This window comes from Oncorhynchus clarkii, chromosome 19, assembly GCF_045791955.1.
Source record: "Oncorhynchus clarkii lewisi isolate Uvic-CL-2024 chromosome 19, UVic_Ocla_1.0, whole genome shotgun sequence".
NCBI lineage: Eukaryota > Metazoa > Chordata > Actinopteri > Salmoniformes > Salmonidae > Oncorhynchus > Oncorhynchus clarkii.
This window is the reverse complement of record NC_092165.1, coordinates 27,028,781-27,049,387: the sequence shown is the minus strand read 5'-3', so window position 1 is coordinate 27,049,387 and position 20,607 is coordinate 27,028,781.

Sequence of the window (20,607 nt, the reverse complement as noted above, 5' to 3'; positions counted from 1 at the left end):
AAAGAGGCCTTTCTATTGATTCTGAAAACACCAAAACAAAGGTGCCCAGGGTCCCTGCTCATCTGCGTGAATGTGCCTTAGGCATGCTGCAAGGATGCATGAGGACTGCAGATGTGGCCAGGGCAATGAATTGCAATGTCTGTACTGTGAGACGTCTAAGACAGGGAGACAGGACAGACAGCTGATCGTCCTCGCAGTAGCAGACCACATGTAACAACACCTGCACAGGATCACATCCGAACATCACACCTGCGGGACAGGTACAGGATGGCAACAACTTCCCGAGTTACACCAGGAACGCACAATACCTCCATCAGTGCTCAGACTGTCTGCAATAGGCTGAGAGAGGCTGAACTGAGAGCTTGTAGGCCTGTTGTAAGGCGGGTCCTCACCAGACGTCATCGGCAACAACGTCGCCTATGGGCACAAACTCACCGTCGCTGGACCAGACAGGACTGCTCTTCACTGGCGAGTCGCGGTTTTGTCTCACCAGGGGTGATGGTTGGATTTGCGTTTATTGTCGAAAGAATGAGCGCTACACCGAGGCCTGTACTCTGGAGCGGGATCGATTTGGAGGTGGAAGGTCCGTCATGGTCTGGGGCGGTGTGTCACAGCATCATCGGACTGAGCTTGTTATCATTGCAGGCAATCTCAACGCTGTGCGTTATGCAGGGCAGACATCCTCCTCCCTCATGTGGTACCCTTCCTGCAGGCTCATTCTGACATGACCCTCCAGCATGATAATGCCACCAGCCATACTGCTCATTCCTAGTGATTTCCTGCAAGACAGGAATGTCAGTGTTCTGCCATGGCCAGCGAAGAGCCCGGATCTCAATCCCATTGAGCACGTCTGGGACCTGTTGGATTGAAGGGCGAGGGCTCGGGCCATTCCCCCCGGGAAATGTCCGGGAACTTGCAGGTGCCTTGGTGGAAGAGTGGGGTAACATCTCACAACATGAACTGGCAAATCTGGTGCAGTCCATGAGGAGGAGAATTTGTTCTGTGGAACTTGTTCAGTTTATGTCTCAGTTGTTGAGTCTTCATACAAATATTTACACATGTTAAGTTTGCTGAAAATCAACGCAGTTGCTGAGTTTATGTATGTATGTATGTGTGAACAACTGTATTAAGTTGTGCATATGTGTGCGTACACATCTATTCAGTTGTGTGTCTGCATGCATGTGTATGCAGGGCCCGGGTCTAGCCTTCTAAGCAATATACAATTGCACCTGCTGTGTTGTACTATTCTTACTCTCAATAGTTGAGACCCCAACTGAAATCCTAAACTGGGTCGGGGGCCCCCTAGTGGTCGGGGGGCCCTGAGCTACCGAATATGTCACTTATGCCTGGAACTGGCCCTGAGTGTATGTGTACAAGTGTATTGAGTTTCTCAGTGAGTGTGTAATTGGGGTGTGTCAGAGTGCACATGATTCAGCTGTCTGCTTTGCTGTGAGGTTGATGATCACCATGATTTCTATCATTACAACAAATGACCTGATTACTAGATCTCTGTCTACACCGTACAATGCATCGAGCTCTGAGTCCTCACGCACGCACGCACACACGCGCGCGCACACACAGCAGTTAAGGAAATTGCTCTGTGTATCTGTGTAGGCATAAATTGATGTGTGAAAGCTAGATTAATGTTCACAGCCACACGACTAGACGTTTTAAACACCTGATATAGAATTGCTATTGATTGTCATTTCATCTACAAAATGGATCTATGGTTTACAATGATTGGGTATCAAAAAGCTTTCACATTTCTTGGAGACTTTAAATCATCTAATTGTAGAGTAATCCTTCTTTTCTCACTCTTATTTGACATTTCCTCGCAGTAAAATGGCACATCAACGTTCTATGAATTCTCCGGTGGCGTCTCGACATTGATTGACGGAGAGGTCTCTGAGCACAAAAGGAAAATGTCCTTTTGTTTCTGCCTTGTTCAGTCACATAATATTCTTACTGTGGAAATGGGGGGGGGGACCTTTTCCTCTCAGTCCTTTTCAGGTGTTCCTCACTTGTTCTGGTCTCTCCCCCAGTCTTTTATTCTCTCATTCATCTGAACTTTCTGGGCACAAGGCCCACACGGCACTAAGGGAGGCACTTGAGCACTGACAATGTGAACAGGCGGTCGCTGTATTGCGGTCACAATGTGAACAGGGGGTCTCTGCATTGTTCCCCTGTGGTTCCTTTGTCTTAGATACGGAACCCTTATAAGGGTTAATGACAAATGATTGGTCTGAGTGTAACAAATGGATTTTGGACGTGGACAAAGGGAATATCAGTAGGCATGGCTTGTGTCTCAAATGGCACCCTATTCCCAAATGGGCCTTAGGACTCTGGTCAAAAGTAGTGCGCTATATAGGGAATAGGGTGCCATTTGGGACATCCCCTGTCTGTCGAGCTGGGATGGATCCACCCATGATGAAGGTATTGAACGGAGCATACAGACCAAGGGGGAGGTGATGGCGGGCTACACTGCTACATTGCTAAATATCCAGTTATCTTTACTTGGCGGAATACAATGAACACAACACAACATTTTAGCGGCCGCCAGGCTCCAGAATATTTTAACTGATCTCGTTCCCTTCCCTCACGCCCTGGTTTTCGCCAGGTGATGACGTGACATTCAACAACAATGCACAGCTCAAACACGTTATTTTACTGTGCCAATCAATGAGCTGCAATTAGGAGCAAGAGCCACTGCGGAATTACATACATGGATTTGAATTGTTCCACCATGTTTGGTTCAATAAGGAATAAAGTCAACAACGTTAGTGTCAGTAAATAGCCTATTAGTCCATGGGTGGGTGAGCACAGTATGGCCTTCTAGAAGACTACAGAGCCACTTCCACACCGACTCAATGCTCCCTCCCTGTCTCTGTTTGTCTGTCAATCTCTCCCTCTCCCTCTCTCGGACTATTTCTAGTTCTGTGATTGTCTATCTGGGAACCTTGTTAAAAGCCTGGGAGGTTTATGCTTGTCTTGTGTCAAGGTCTCCCTACATGATATCAAGGCCAGGGAGGAGTTATTCATAGCCATTCATAACTCCCCAACTCTTAATGGGCTCGGACCCTCCATAAAGAAAGGTTTTTCATGTGACTAGTCAGCTCCAGTCGTCATTCAGCCCGCGGCTCCGTGTCAAAAAAGACTGTTGCTCGTTTGTGTCCTGAACAATGAGGAACAAGGCTGAATCTCTGGCCGGGGACAAAGGGGAGAAAACAGCCTTTTCATTCTGCAGAACATTAGATTCTGACACATTTTGCCATGGCAGGTTTTTTTTTTCTGGGGTCCTGAGTGCTGCAGGATCTGGGTCTTTAAAAGGACCACCTGTTGGTTACCAGCCGGGTCTTCATTACGTGCTAGGAACTATTATCACAGGGTGTGGAGTGCAGCACGAGGGACTTCTAAAGTTAACCCTGTTGATCAGGACCCGGCTCAAAGGAACCACGTTCCACAGCCATGCCTGTAAGGGGAAAGAAACCTACAGAACCAAATCCAATGTCATGTCCAATTCTATCATCGCTATGTGGATTCATCATTTTTGGGGGGGCTTTTTGTGGATCGAGGAGAGGGGGGGGGGGTATTCATTCACAGCGGTCACTCACTCACAAATGACACAAAGACAAAAGATGACCAAATAACCATTGTTCAAACCACTCAATGATAGATAACTCGTTCTTTCTTTTAAGTGTAGAAAGGTTTATATGCATGCAGTGTGCAAAAATGATTACTTTATTATATTTATGGACATTGACCCATTTTCATTCCCAAAGCCATTGTCAGAGCAAGGACATAACCTCCCATGATGTTTATGACTGCTGTGAATGTGTTCATGCCTCTCCACTGCCTCACAATCTAATAGTCTTCGAGAGCATTGAAGATTGAATTGAACAAACTAAACTTCTAAACAGATAGCATGGCAATGCTTGCCATTCAGATGATCTGTGTTAAATACATCTGATGCTGCTATAGATGCTGTACCAAATACCTATACACACAGCATCATCACTTTGTATGTGAATGTGTGTAGTTTGTTGTACATCTTTTGTTTTAAATCACACATACTGAGAGGAGCTTACACCTCTGACCTGACCCACTGGGGTGGAGAGAGAGAGAGCCAGAGAGAGGCAGCCAGCCAGCCAGCCATCCAGCTGCTCTTTGTGGTCCTCTCTGCCTGCTGCTGCAGCCCCCAGTCAACATGTGCCTGTGATATTGCCAGGATGGATCAGCGGGAACCGAATTCAGGCAATTACAATCAAGTCAGGGCATAGTTAGTGCATGGGCCCAGCACCTGAGCTGGATGCTGATGAGAGACTTAGCCCCGACAATTCATTGTACCAGACACAGCCTAGTGCAGGGGTGGGCAATCATTTTGGCTCGAGGGCCACATTGGGAATTCAAAATTCAGCGGAGGGTCGTCCAGATTTTTCTCCAGGTCAATTTGTTAATTAAAAGCAATTTGCAGGTCAAGAAAAAGGGCAGTTATTTGAAAACGTATAGGTCCATTATAATTTCTACATACTTTCTATCTCGTTTTAGATGTTCCAGAGTGGCCTGGAGTGTTTTTAACCCCCCCCAACCTCCATCACCCAACCTCCCAACCCCCCGTTTGACAGCAACCGTTCCCCTCACCTCATTCACTCCCCTCCGTAATCCTCTCTGTCACCTGTCTCTGTTCATTCTACTATATACTGCACTATACATAGGCCCTGGGCCGTGGTGGTCATCTACATTTACAATTCATTCTTCACACTGTAATACTTGAAGTCACACTTTCCATAACATCTGCACGTGCTGGACATTGACTGAACAGCACATATCTGTGGTAAGAGAGGGGAAGAGAGTGGAAAAGCAGGTCACAGCCAGGAGAGTCCTCTACCTGGCCGTGATGCAAGAATATGGAGTCACAAGATGTCACAGCTCTCCAATCATTCTTAGCCCCCCTTTTTCCTACAAGATGCTCTCAACCCTTTGGAAAGGTAAGGACAGCCAGCCGGCTAGTCACCCTCACTCAGGTGGGCAGGCAGCACACTTTGCTGAAGGGTCATTGTGATTCTACAGATCAGGTTACCCACTACTAGCTACACTACTCCCACCACTGGCTGTTCTTATGGAGTCCCTATAAATCCCCCCCACACCCCCCACACTCTCTCAATCTCTAATCTTTCAGCCTCATCTTTCATCTGTTGTTTTGAAGTGCACTGACTGTCTGTTTTGGGAGATTGCTAGCCTTTATCCCCATTCCATTGAACCATCAGAGCCTGTGGCAGCAACATATATTTGAAGTCCTCCTGTGTGTTTGTGGTAGTTTGGTGGGGTGCTGAAGTTGAACACATCTCGGGTAAGGTGCTGAAGTTGAACACATCTCTGTAGCCAAACATTTCTGTTTAGATTAAACCAGTGTTGTTTCTGGTGGTTGCTAGTTTGGCGGGGGCATAAGGGTGAATTTGAACGGCAATTGGCCCTCCCAATTCTTGCCATAATGGTTGTTTTTTGACTATGGTTTATTTTCCTGAGGCTATAGATGCCAGGCCACAGCCAGCCGAGGAGTCAAATGATTGATGCTTAAAGATTCCTTCTGTTTGTGAAAAGTGGTAGTTGGTGGTATTTTGTTGGGCGTAAGGGTGAAGCTGATGACCCATATCTTTTCCCCAATTTTTGTCATAATGGTTGTTTTTTAACTCTGGTATATATATATATATTTCCTTTTCTCTCTCTCTCTCTGTGGTAAGATACCGACCGCCAGCCCAGACAACCAGGGTTTTCTCTGTAAAATTATTCCATTTTGGTTGAAGAAAAAGAAATTGGATTGTGTTGATCCTGTTCTGTTCCTGGGAGGGCGGCAGCGGCATTATCCTCGGCTGACACCGCTGTCCAAGAGGCAATCACAGTGGCCTCGCTCTCTTCGCCTCGCCTCGCCTCGCTGCGACAAAAACACTCCATCTGCTAGGAGAAGGAGGAAATCACACCACAATGAGGTCTCACTCTCCGAGACTGCTGCTATGGCGGTATGGCTGGGCTGGGCTGACAGCTGGGCCCTTAGAGAGGGATGTATACTGACGGGCCACTACCTACACAATGTTCACACACACACACACACACACACACACACCATACCATACCCCAGAACACACACCAGCAGCCATATGTACTACACTAGTGCTATGCACCTGTTCACACACAAAGATTATTTTAACCATTGGTTTCACAGTTGCTCAGTTTAACAAATAGACGAGAAATCACAATATGTACACATTTTGGAAAATATTGTGGAGACAGTTGATTTATTTCTATAAAGAATTTACAGTTAATATGCGGTCTCCTTGGTTATGGAATGAGAAGATGTGGCTTCCCCACCGTGGCACAAACCATTACACACAAGATGGATAACACAATTAGCCTTTCTGGTGTAACTAATACTTATCTGACAACCCAAAGAAATCGTTCATAAATCATTCAGAAAACCACAATGCCTCCCACTGTAATCTTAGCATACAGACATACAAAACACATTGGCACCAAATACTACCATTAGGTCAGCAATAGACACTCTTATGGAAATAACTGCCACCGTTTACAGGTCACCCTTTGAGCATTGAGGAGAGTCAGTCCCCCCAAATGGCACCCTATTCTCTATGTAGCCCACTACTTTTGATTAGAGCCCTATGGGCCCTGATCAAAAGTAGTGCACTATATAGGATATAGGGTGCCCAGCTGACACTGCCTCTTGCGCCATGTAGATGGAGGCCCGTGATTACAAACAGACAGGCAGCACAATCCTGAAGAGAACTCCACTCTCCTCTCTTACTTTTCTCCCCATCTACCCCCACGCACATGCATATGTGTACACACACACACACAGTATACAGTGCCTTGCGAAAGTATTCGGCCCCCTTGAACTTTGCGACCTTTTGAAAACATTTCAGGCTTCAAACATAAAGATATAAAACTGTATTTTTTTGTGAAGAATCAACAACAAGTGGGACACAATCATGAAGTGGAACGACATTTATTGGATATTTCAAACTTTTTTAACCAATCAAAAACTGAAAAATTGGGCGTGCAAAATTATTCAGCCCCCTTAAGTTAATACTTTGTAGCGCCACCATTTGCTGCGATTACAGCTGTAAGTCGCTTGGGGTATGTCTCTATCAGTTTTGCACATCGAGAGACTGAAATTTTTTCCCATTCCTCCTTGCAAAACAGCTCGAGCTCAGTGAGGTTGGATGGAGAGCATTTGTGAACAGCAGTTTTCAGTTCTTTCCACAGATTCTCGATTGGATTCAGGTCTGGGCTTTGACTTGGCCATTCTAACACCTGGATATGTTTATTTTTGAACCATTCCATTGTAGATTTTGCTTTATGTTTTGGATCATTGTCTTGTTGGAAGACAAATCTCCTTCCCAGTCTCAGGTCTTTTGCAGACTCCATCAGGTTTTCTTCCAGAATGGTCCTGTATTTGGCAGGCCCAAACCATGATGCTGCCACCACCATGTTTGACAGTGGGGATGGTGTGTTCAGCTGTGTTGCTTTTACGCCAAACATAACGTTTTGCATTGTTGCCAAAAAGTTACATTTTGGTTTCATCTGACCAGAGCACCTTCACCTTCCACATGTTTGGTGTGTCTCCCAGGTGGCTTGTGGCAAACTTTAAACAACACTTTTTATGGATATCTTTAAGAAATGGCTTTCTTCTTGCCACTCTTCCATAAAGGCCAGATTTGTGCAAAATACGACTGATTGTTGTCCTATGGACAGAGTCTCCCACCTCAGCTGTAGATCTCTGCAGTTCATCCAGAGTGATCATGGGCCTCTTGGCTGCATCTCTGATCAGTCTTCTCCTTGTATGAGCTGAAAGTTTAGAGGGACGGCCAGGTCTTGGTAGATTTGCAGTGGTCTGATACTCCTTCCATTTCAATATTATCGCTTGCACAGTGCTCCTTGGGATGTTTAAAGCTTGGGAAATCTTTTTGTATCCAAATCCGGCTTTAAACTTCTTCACAACAGTCTCTCGGATCTGCCTGGTGTGTTCCTTGTTCTTCATGATGCTCTCTGCGCTTTTAACGGACCTCTGAGACTATCACAGTGCAGGTGCATTTATACGGAGACTTGATTACACACAGGTGGATTGTATTTATCATCATTAGTCATTTAGGTCAACATTGGATCATTCAGAGATCCTCACTGAACTTCTGGAGAGAGTTTGCTGCACTGAAAGTAAAGGGGCTGAATAATTTTGCACGCCCAATTTTTCAGTTTTTGATTTGTTAAAAAAGTTTGAAATATCCAATAAATGTCGTTCCACTTCATGATTGTGTCCCACTTGTTGTTGATTCTTCACAAAAAAATACAGTTTTATATCTTTATGTTTGAAGCCTGAAATGTGGCAAAAGGTCGCAAAGTTCAAGTGGGCCGAATACTTTCGCAAGGCACTGTATAACCATGCCCGGAGCCACGCTATCACTAGCAACACACACACACACTTTCTCCCCCACAACAAATGCACATGCTATCTCTGACATAGATGTTAATCTCCCAACCAAGCCACTACCACTGTGAACTCGCTGACACACAGTATATAACCATGCCGGAGCCACGCTATCACTAGCAACACACACGCACACACACACTTTCTTCCCCACAACAAATGCACATGCTATCTCTGACATAGATGTTAATCTCCCAGCCAAGCCACTATCACTGTGAACTCGCTGACACACAGTATATAACCATGCCGGAGCCACGCTATCACTAGCAACACACACACACACACACACACACTGCACTGTGAATAACAAATTGAAGGCTTTTTACACAGAGTGGTGAGATAGAGGCCACCTTACACAAAAACGGGTTATTTATAGTGACAATTGTTCTGATAGATTCGAATTTGAGATTAAAATGTCACAGAAATCGTTCTTTCCCCCTCTAGAATAAAGTACAGTAGAGAGAAGGCATTGAAATAAGTGAAAATATGACTTTTCATGTTGAAAGAGAGCAAGAGCAGAGGCTCATGTGGGGTTTCACATAGCAAACCCTCGTCTCAAACCCTCTCGTACAGACATGCATATACACTTCAGGACACCCACACACAAACTCACCTACGCATGCATCCCTTTCAAATCCTTGAAATCAGTCTCTCTCTCTATTATTAGAGAACAGGTGCGTCAAAGCTGGGACCGAGAGATTGACAAACAGCTTCTATCTCCAAGCCATTAGACTGTTAAACAGTCACCTCTAGCCAGCCTCCGCCCAGTACCCTGCCCTGAACTTTAGACACTGTTGTAGCCGGCTACCACCCGGTGCTCAACCCTGCACCTTAGAGACTGCTGCCCTATGTACATAGTCATTGAACACTGCTGGATTCATTATTTTTCTGGACAACTTGTGTATTTTTGTTTTATTTTTGTATTGCTAGATATTACTGCACTGTTGGAGCTGGAAACACAAGCATTTCTCTGCACCTGCATTAACATCTGTGTACCCGACCAATAAACGTTGATTCGATTTTTTATTTTGAATTTGATTTCACGCACGCACACACACACACCTACCTTCAATTGTACAGTGGCAAGAAAAACTATATGAACCCTTTGGAATCATCTGGATTTCCGCATAAATTGATCATCAAATTAGATCTGATCTTCATCTAAGTCACAACAATAGACAAACTCAATGTGCTTAAACTAATAATACACAAATTATTGTATTTTTCTTGTCCTATATTGAATACATCATTTAAACATTCACAGTGTAGGTTGGAAAAAGTATGTGAACCCCTAGGCTAATGGCTTCTCCGCAAGCTAATTGGAGTCAGGAGTCAGCTAACCTGGAGCCCAATCAACTGCCCTGTAAAAAAACACTCACAAAATTGGAGTTTGCTATTCACAAGAGGCATTGCCTGATGTGAGCCGTGCCTCAAACAAAAGAGATCTCAGAAGACCCAAAATTAAGAATTGTTGTTCATGGAAGGGCACCACGGAAGAAGCCACTGCTGTCCAAAAAAATCCATTGCTGCACGTCTGAAGTTCGCAAAAGAGCATCTGGATGTTCCACAGCGGAACTGGCAAAATATTCTGTGGACAGGTGAAACTACAGTTGACTTGTTTGGAAGGAACACGCAATGCTGTGTGTGGAGAAAAAAAAGCACAGCACACCAACATCAAAACATCGTCCCAACTGTAAAGTATGGTGGAGGGAGCATCATGGTTTGGGGCTGCTTTGCTGCCTCAGGGCCTGGACAGCTTGCTATCATCGACGGAAAAATGAATTCCCAACTTGATCAAGACATTATGCAGGAGAATGTAAGGCTAACTGTCTGCCAATTGAAACTCAACAGAAGTTGGGTGATGCAACAGGACAACGACCCAAAACAAATAAGTCAATCAACAACAGAATGACTTCAACAGAAGAAAAAACGCCTTCTGGACTGGCCCAGTCAGAGTCCTGACCTCAACCCGATTGAGATGCTGTGGCATGACCTCAGGAGAGCGGTTTACACCAGACATCCCAAGAATATTGCTGAGCTGAAAAAGTTTTGTAAAGAGGAATGGTCCAAAATTTCTCCTGACCGTTGTGCAGGTCTAATCCGCAACCACAGAAAATGTTTGGTTGAGGTTATTGCTTCCAAAGAAGGTTCAACCAGTTATTAAATCCAAGGGTTCACATACTTTCCCCACCCTCCACTGTGAATGTTTACACGGCGTGTTCAATAAAGACATGAAAACATATAACTGTTTGTGTGTTATTAGTTTAAGCAGACTGTGTTTGTCTATTGTTGTGACTTAGATGAAGATCAGATCACATTTTATGACCAATTTATGCAGAAATCCAAGTAATTCCAAAGGGTTCACATACTTTTTCTTGCCACTGTATCGACAGACACAGAAATCAATCTCTTGTCTCTTTAGTTAATCCGCAATGGCTCTGCCACTAATAACGTATGGAGCAGGTGAGACGACAGACTGAGGGGGGAGAGGGGCTGAGGGGAGAGGTAAGGAAAAGGTGGTGAGGGAAAAACATAGGACTGGGGAGGGGCAGGGGGAGAGCAAAGAGATGGGGGAGGGCAGGGGGCGAGGAAGAGGTGAGGGGCAGGTGAGGGGCCTGTAGTCTGAGACTGGCTGGCACAGTTCCAGTGCAATTATGGGACTTGTGTATGAGAGGAGAAGGGTGTAGGAAAAGAAGCTGCACAGAGGGAAAGAGGAAGAGCAAGAGAGAGAGAGAGAGAGGAAGAGGAGAGAGAGAGAACGCAACAAAGAGTGAGTGAGAGAGAGACCAAGAACCGAGAGCGAAAGAGAGAGACGAGACGGAGGGGGAAGGTAGGGTAAAAATCGATCCCATCTGTGGTCTGATGGTTAATTACCACGTCTGTGGATGAGAGGAGAGAGAGCAGAGCAGAGCAGCAGCCCTGTAAGGATGAATGAGGAGGATGAGAGGCTTGGCTGGCCTCCCGGAGCCTCAGCTCTGATTAATACCACAGAATAGAGGGTTTCTTAGCAATGAAAGGAGGAGGCCATGAGCTGCCTGGTAAGGTGCACAGAGGGTAGACAGAGAGAGATGTGCGTTCTACACACACACACACAGAGACACACGTCGCACACATATGCACATACATGTCCGCAAGTATGCACACACACACTTTCACACATAAACTAGATTTCCATCCAATTGGCGACAGATTTTCATGCAAATAATCTAAAATCGGCATGAAGACAATAAGCGCATTTTCCCACCAGCGGTGTGTATCCACCCATCGGATAAAAGTCAACACATGATGACTTAGTACACAAAATATACATTTTTCTCTTAAGTTTTCATGTACTTTATAAAAACTAAAGTTCAGTGTGTTTCCATCGTATTTTCAACTCTACCGATAGTTTTGTCACAAAAACTGTTGCGTTACATAACAAACGTTCCTACTCTGGTCTTGGCCCATGCACTCTGTAGCCAACAGTTTGCAGATACAGTGCAGGTAGGCTAGTCTACACGATGAGATTATTATGGAAAAGAGCTAGAATATTTAGATTTGTCAAACGGCAGTCAAACACTGAGCATCATGTAACCAGGATAAGACCCTAGATATTTATTGGAAACGAGCATTACCACCCTGGTAAGTTCATCATCTTTGATTTTATCTGTACCCTAATAAACTACATGGTTTCCCCGAGTCATAGTTGGAGGACAACACACCATATCATCACGTGACTCCAAGTTTACTTCGATATGATATTATTATTATATCAATATTTGTGCGTAAAACCATTTCTTGCATAATTCATTTTACCACCATGTTGAACAAATAAATGATATTTTTTGTTAGCATTTATATAATTGTACCGAAACTACCTGTTTCCATTACAGCTCTCAGCCATTTTTTATACGGTAGGACTCTGGAACTGTGGAAACGTGGTTACAGACATCAAAGGTTTAAGCTTATTCGATTTTAAAGCGCATTTTACAAAATGGTCACAACACACAAAAATATGACAAGAAATGCACGTATGGAAACACACAGAGCTCAAAAACGATCCTGATGAAATGTTACTGCAGATAGACAGAGTTTCCAGAGAGTCATCTCAGACCACCGATGATGTGCTTGATCATATTCTTGACCTCTGACCCTCTCAAGGTTCAATTGAACAATGCTACCAGAGCCCCTTTTTGCAACTCTGCCTGGTACAAAGGCTAGCTAAAACAGCAGGCCAGAGCAGAACAGGGAGGGAATTTAGAAGTAGGGAGCAAAAGTTTACTTTTGTAATATCTATGTTTTAGTTTCCACTATCAATTACAAATAGGCATAGTTATTATGGAGGTTGCTAGTATCCTTCTTCAATCATCCCGTTCCCAGGCTACCTAAATGTGCAGCTTTTTTCTGGGATAAGGCCACTGCATGGTGGTGGCACTTTGGTGTGACCCCACCCCCTTATGGATAGATTGGGTATTACATAATAGTGGTGGGGTAGTAGTAGGTGTTTAGTTGTACAGCAGGGTACTAGGGGGTAACTAGCCCCCCCTAAGAACAATGTCTAATTGCTGACACACAAAAAAAAGCAATGTTTAGAGAAAAAATGTGGTATGTGAATGAAGGTCATGCTTAGGCGAATAAACGGCTACAGTTTGACACTTTTTTTGTTGTTATTTCATGAAATGTTGCTTTTAGAAAAGGAGTGTTTTTTAAGTACTGAGAAGACTATGGTGTGGGATTTCACACAAGGGTGTTAAAATCCATTTAATCGGTTTTATTTAGAAATGATTCAGTGAAAACTAAGTCTAGTTAATTGGAATGATTTAAATAAATGATGGGGGTGGTGGTGTGGCACATGTCACCATTAATATCCACACTATGAGGAGATTTGATGTAAAGTCCCTCTTTTTTACCTCACCTCCACATACATTTTCTTTGTTCTTTCATTGTTGTTCCTTTTCCATACAATCCATTATGTACAATGGAACTAAATAGGATTTGAATAATGCAAGATTTTAAATCGCAGCAGTGTTTAAAATTACATTCAGGAGCAAAACGTTTTCAATAGTTGTTTTTAATTCATAAAACACTAATTGGAATATAATATTGGAATGGAATATAAATAATAACATTAAACAACATTGGAATATAACATTTAGTAACAATAACTTAACTAATTAACTCAGTGTAACATTGATGTGGCAACTTTCTTATGCTCTGCTTTTTCACCATTCTAATTTGAACCTACGTACTCATCCAACATATTACTTACTTTACTCAAAAACTAGCAAAATGTTCCTCTCTGAACAAGTGGTGGATGATTTAGTTTAAGGCTTTCCTATTTGTATATACCTTTACAAAAATAGAGATCTAACTTCATTGAAATATATCGACAACTTTTTCAAAACGTCAAAAAATGTGATCAATTTACCACACAATCATGTTGTTGAATTATCTCCAACAGTTGTGATGACACAGAGGATATGTTTTGTTCAGCAAGAACAGTGACAGACAGGGAAAATTATTTGGTGTCATCTTGTGGTCTTTATGTGAATTACAGGTGTGTGTGTGTGTGTGTGTGTGTGTGTGGGGGGGGGGGGGGGGGGGGGGGGGGCAGTTACCCCCTACTACCCTACTAATGCCAATTTGATCATTTAATTGAGCTCTGGCAGTTTTATTGACATGCATCTGTATTCTCTTCCAAAAGAATTGGGGACAAGTGACAGCCAAAGATATCGAGCCCAATAGAGAGATGATGATTATACAGAGAGAAAATACATCCTGTTCTTATTAAGTCAAGTCTAACGGTACAAAATGAATGTAACTATAATCACACTTTCAATGCCGGAGAGAGGGAATAATACATCTGAATCATTATTCCACCTCAGGTAGATGCATTATGTATAGCTATGATAATTTGATGGCGGAATGTATAACGACTCAGAGTGAGTCAAATTAGTGAGTGGCTGATTAGAATCCTCCGCCGGAGCTTCACGTGGCTGTATCTCAGTCTCAGGGTGTGTGGTTGTGTTTTTATCGGAGGTCAGAGCCCTGTGCTAATTGGCGGAGGGCCGAACGCTCTGTGAGGAAATTTGAAAATTACACGTTTTAGTACGGGAGAAATCAGCAGCAGTTCTTGGGGATCCGTGTAGCTGTGTGCACAGTAGTGGCTAGCTACTCCTCGGTCTTGTCTTGTCTGTGTGGCAGACTAGAAGTGGCTGTAAAGGCTGTTCACCTCGGTATTCAGAGATAGGGGAACCCAACACACCCTTGGAGGCACACAGAGGTAGGGTTGGGGTCAATTCCATTTAAAATTCCATTAAGATGAAATTCCAATGATCCTTAATGAAAAGTAAAAAACAGGGGATCTGATTCTTACTGTAAATAAGATATATTTAATTTGGGATGATCGTACAGAACTTGTAACATTCCCAAAGGACAAACCCAAAATATTGTCGCTTACAGAAAAGGGAACTAACAAAGTCAAGTCGACAACCAAAACAGAAAGCGGTTCCAAAGTGGTTCTGGAAGTAACTAATAAATTAGCTGCATTCCGCCATAAGCAAACAGCAAAAGGCTCATCCAGAGGTGGCGCTCCTAGTGGCCGGGGACTTTAATGCAGGGACACTTAAATCAGTTTTACCTCATTTCTGTCAGCATGTTAAATGTGCAACCAGAAGGGAAAACAACTAGACCACCTATACTCCACACACAGAGACTCGTACAAAGCTCTCCCTCGCCCTCCATTTGGCAAATCTGACCATCATTTTTTCCTCCTGATCCCTGCTTACAAGCAAATCTAAAGCAGGAAGCACCAGTGACTAGATCAATAAAAAAGTGGGTCAGATGAAGCAGATGCTAAGCTACAGGACTGTTTTGCTATAACAGACTGGAATATGTTCCAGGAGTCTTCCGGGACATCCACAAATGAATACATACCAAACAAAAACATATCGTACTAATTGGAGTGCAGCGGATTTACGTACAGAATAATATGAAATGCTCTGAGATTAGGTTGCCAGCCAGTCAGCTACAGGCCACCCATTAAATTGGGTCAACAGTTCTGAGCAACGCAATAGACCAGACAACACCTTAGCGAAAGTCTAAACGTTTTATTACAATTGTAACATTGAAAATTACAGGTTCTAGGCACATTAAAAGGGAAACAGTACAGACAGATCAGCAACGTTTAACAAAGCTTAGAGAATTAGGTTCTCGTTTGACACAAACAAGAGTTACACCAAAATGACTTCTTAGATCTGTTACTTCCAGTAGATACTTTTCTAAAATACAACAGTGCTTTCAGAGATTCAGCTGACCAAGTTTACAAGAGGAACAAAAACGGAGACAAACAGTACTGTACTTCTGATGGTAGAAAAGAACACAGTTAACCACAGCATTTACATAAATTGATTTTAGAAACACAAATTACTTCACTTAAAGACAGTCACCTTATGACAGAGCACTGCCAATAAACTGCCTGGACCTCAAACCAATTGAGAAAAAAAAGGACATCTTGAATATTGTCACATGTATTAACTCACCTGTGTTTAAACTCAACACATACCATTCAGAACAATCGACCAAACCCCAAGCATTTCTTCAAGAAGGTATGGTCACAAAAATGATTGCTCACAGAAATAAACCAATATCAACAGTGTCATACGACACACACACACACACACACACACACACACACACACACACACACACACACACACACACAGGAAAGTTGGCAGATGCAAAAAACAGATGCAAAACAGACTCCCAAAATCCTGAAGGTGATCTGGACCAGGTGATATTAAATATCATCACATCGTCCAAATAGGCCTCAGCATTTTTCAGACCACGTAGCACGATGTGGATCAGCCTTTGAAACATGGCTCCGGCATTTCTCGAACCAAACGGAAGACATAGGTAGGAAAACAAACCATCAGGAGTGACGAAAGCAGACAGCTCTTTGGCACACTCGGTTGGAGGAACCTGCCAATACCCGTTCAGCAGATCAAACTTGCTAACATACTTAGCAGCGTCAACACGGTCCACACAATCGTCGACCCCAGGCAAAGGGTACAGAGTCTGACATAGTAACGGAATTGAGTTTGCGAAAATCGGAAAAACAAACCGGAGAAACCCATCCACCTTAGGTACTAATATACAGGGCGAACTCCATGGACTGTTGCCATGTTGTGGAATACCATGCTCAAGCATGAACTCCTCACTGTGGAGTTTCTCTCTCTTTTCAGGATTCAGTCGATAGGCACGCTGTGTTAAAAAATCCTACAATGTGATTTTCTGGATTTTTTTTTCTCATTTTGTCTGTCATAGTTGAAGTGTACCTATGATGAAAATTACAGGCCTCTCTCATATTTTTAAGTGGGAGAACTTGCACAATTGGTGGCTGACTAAATACTTTTTTGCCCCACTGTAGGTGTCAATGAATGGTCTACCAATACAATAACACCAATCCACCGCGTTTAATCTTTGAGCATGCAGTCTTCCCGTTGTCTAGTTAGTCATCAATCATCGTTGAAATTAACGGCTGACTTCTCAGATAAATAGCTTGCTTGTTGTTTGATATTGGAAGTTCGAGTGAATAAAAATACAAAACGCAACATGCAACAATTTCAAAGATTTTGACTGAGTTACAGTGCATATAAGGAAATCAGTCAATTTAAATCAATTAATTAGCCCCTCATCTATGAATTTCACACAACTGGGAATAGAGATATGCATCTGTTGGTCACGGATATCATGAAAAAAGGTTGGGGCGTGGATCAGAAAATCAGTCCGCATCAGGTGTGACCACCATTTAACTCATGCCGCTCCTTTGCATAAAGTTGATCAGTCTGTTGATTGTGGCCTGTGGAATGTTGTCCCACTCAATTTTCAATGGCGCTGCCAAGTTGTTGGATATTGGCGGGAACTGGAACACGCTGTCGTACACGTCGATCCAGAGCATCCCAAACATGCTCAATGAGTGACATGTCTGATGATTATGCAGGCCATGGAAGAACTGGGACAGTTTCAGCTTATAGGAATTGTGTGCAGATCCTTGCAACCTGGGGCCGTGCATTATCATGCTGAAACATGAGTTGATGGCGGTGGATTTAAATCTGTGCATTCAAATTGCCATAGACAAAATGCAATTGTGTTTATTGTCCGTAGCTCATGCCTGCCCATACCATAACCCCACCGCCACCATGGGCACTCTGTTCACCGCATTGACATCAGCAAACCGCACGCCCCCACAAGGCGGTGCCATCTGCCCGGTACAGTTGAAACCAGGATTCAGCCTTGAAGCTCACACTTCTCCAGCGTGCCAGTGGCCTTTGAAGGTGAGCATTTGCCCACTGAAGTCGGTTATGACGCAGAACTGCAGTCAGGTCAAGATCCTGGCGAGGACGACGATCACGCAGATAAGCTTCTCTGAGAGGGTTTCTGACAGTTTGGGAAGACGTTATTTGGTTTTGCAAACCAACAGTTTCATCAGCTGTTCGAGTGGCTGGTCTCAGATCATCCCGCAGGTGAAGAAGCTGGATGTGGAGGTCCTGGGCTGGCGTGGTTACACCTGGTCTGCAGACGTACTGCCAAATTCTCTAAAAAGACGTTGGAGGCGGCTTATGGTAGAGATATTAATATTAAATAATCATTGTATGAGCACTTTGTGACATCTGATAATGTCAAAAGGGCTGTATATAAATACATTTGATTGATTGACTGAGTCCACCACAACATCCTGTTTCAGACCAGAAGAAGTTATGCAAGTCTTGTTGACCCCAAGATGGCCTGCCATACTGCCATCACAAGCCAACCCCAGTATCTCTTGTCAAAGTGTAACTGGAACAAAAATTGTAGATACACTAGTCAAAATGTCTTGCCCAGAAGTGGCGTGAGAATGCCATTTCCTCATCAGAACACAATCTCTGTCAAAGTAACCCACACAAACTTCATAAAACTCTGGATGTAAAAAAGAGGGGAGAGAGAAGCGTCTTTACTCTTGTCAGCAATCAGGTGCTTCCTAGTCATCGAAGTGTCAACTGGTAGTGATCCTCTCTTCTTTCAGAGGTCCATAGGGGTCTTCAAAGGAGAGGTCAACTGAGGAGGTTTACCAAAATCAGCACCACACAAACGTCTCAGACAGATCAAACATGGTGGAATCGCTGACATCCTCCTCAACACTATACTTGCGCTCTACAATCTTCTTAGACATGAGCATGTGTAACAGCATCAGGTTCCTCCACGCTGGCCCTCCAGCCAAGTCGATTCCCCAAAATTAATGAGACCCCCTTTACAGGTAGCGTAGGCCTCACTCAAAAGTCCACGGGACCAGAAACCAGATCAGACTCGAAGTTCCACATTATACAAAGGAACGTACATTCGACCCATATCCACACCTTGAATTAACACACTGTCACCGGTTGTTGAAGTATCAGACTAAGGCAAAACACCCTAAAAAATTAAGGACTGGGATGCACCAGTGGGATGCTCCCCTCTGCCCCCCTCTGCAGACACACACACCTGTCTGAAACAAAGGGTTCATACAAACTGATCCAAAATCTTGTTTAGGAGATGAACCAGTCCCAACCAGTGAGATAACGGGCTGGCTGGCTCCCAGAAGAATATATATATATTTTTTTTTATCTCTCTCATTTCTCCGTTTCAACTTAGGAAACAGAGATGATATGGCCTTTCTCGTGGCAGTAATGACAACCTGGCAGATATGAACAACCAGCATTCTGCCAATCCCTGTCTTTGGACCCTGGGGGAGAAGACTACAACCTTGTAGTCGGAGGTGACTTCTCTGGATATTTTGTGTAGGGATAACGACTGGGTGTTTTGTTTGGACAATAGTTTTATGTGTCAACAAAGACTCATCTGCAAGGACTGCAGCTTTCTCAATAGTGCTCATAAATGAAGGCCACTCTTGAACTGCTAGAGTTGCATGAGTGTCTTCAAATACTGAAAGTCCTTGACCTCTTGAGAAGCACACCAACGATCAAAAAGACATCCTTGTTCCTTTGGAACTTATGGAACTGTCGTCTGTATGCCTCCGGGACCAACTCGTCAGCCCGGGACCAACTCGTCAGCCCGGGACCAACTCGTCAGCCCGGGACCAACTCGTCAGCCCGATGGATAGCAGCTTAACAGTGTCATAATCTAAACTCTGGTCAAGAGGTAAAGCGGCGTACACTTTCTGAGCTTCCCCCACATGAACACTTTGACGGAGCAGTGACCGAATATTGTGCAGCCATTTTAAGGACCGCTCAAACAGTAAAACATACATCAACCTCCTTTTCATTGAAAGGCGGTACAAGCCGGATGTTCTGACCAAGATCAAACCCGAGGGTGCAGGATGGCTTGACTTGATTCTAGTCAGGCTGCACGTTCATTTCCCTTTTCTTTGTGTTCGAACTCAAGTTCCTTTTTTCCTGAACTCTAATTTCCTTTCCTCGAGATAAATCTGCCTGTCGTCCTACCTCCCGCAGCCGCATGTCTAAAGGATATACTCTACTACCCGTAGCACTCTTTTCATCATCTCCGGGAGGAATTCCTCCTCCACCAAAGCCGTATCTATTGACTCTTTGGTTACTGCTTTTCAATGGGCAGATGCCACTTTGAGGTCTGCGTCACAATGATAAGCAGATTCACCTTTGTAACTTTTATCCAGCCTCAGAGGACAAACTGAAAGAAAACAACCCACACCAATTTAGGATGGGGATTAAAAACAAATATTGGAGCAAAACAAACAGGGGAAAACACAAAATTTAAGCTTATTTTGGGTTAACTGAAGTGGAAGAGCTAACATGAGGTGTAGCTCTCCCAAAGTCTCCAACTGATGCACTGGGACAGCAGGTCCTAAATACCAGCTGGGCCAGCACAGGTGAAACACATACTGACTAACGACGTGACTCCAATCAGTACGCCTCAGCTAACATGCCAACGAACCTCTAAATGGATAAAGAAACCCTTAACAACACTACACAGAGTGTCAAGAATGCTCCACGCTTCAAGTGCCAGCACTCTTTTTGCTGCTCACAGCGTATTCATGATGATCACCTTTGTCAAATTTAATTGTCAAGTTCTCCAACCTCTCAGAATCTCCACGTCTTGCTATTTTCACGTGTGCCTCCCAT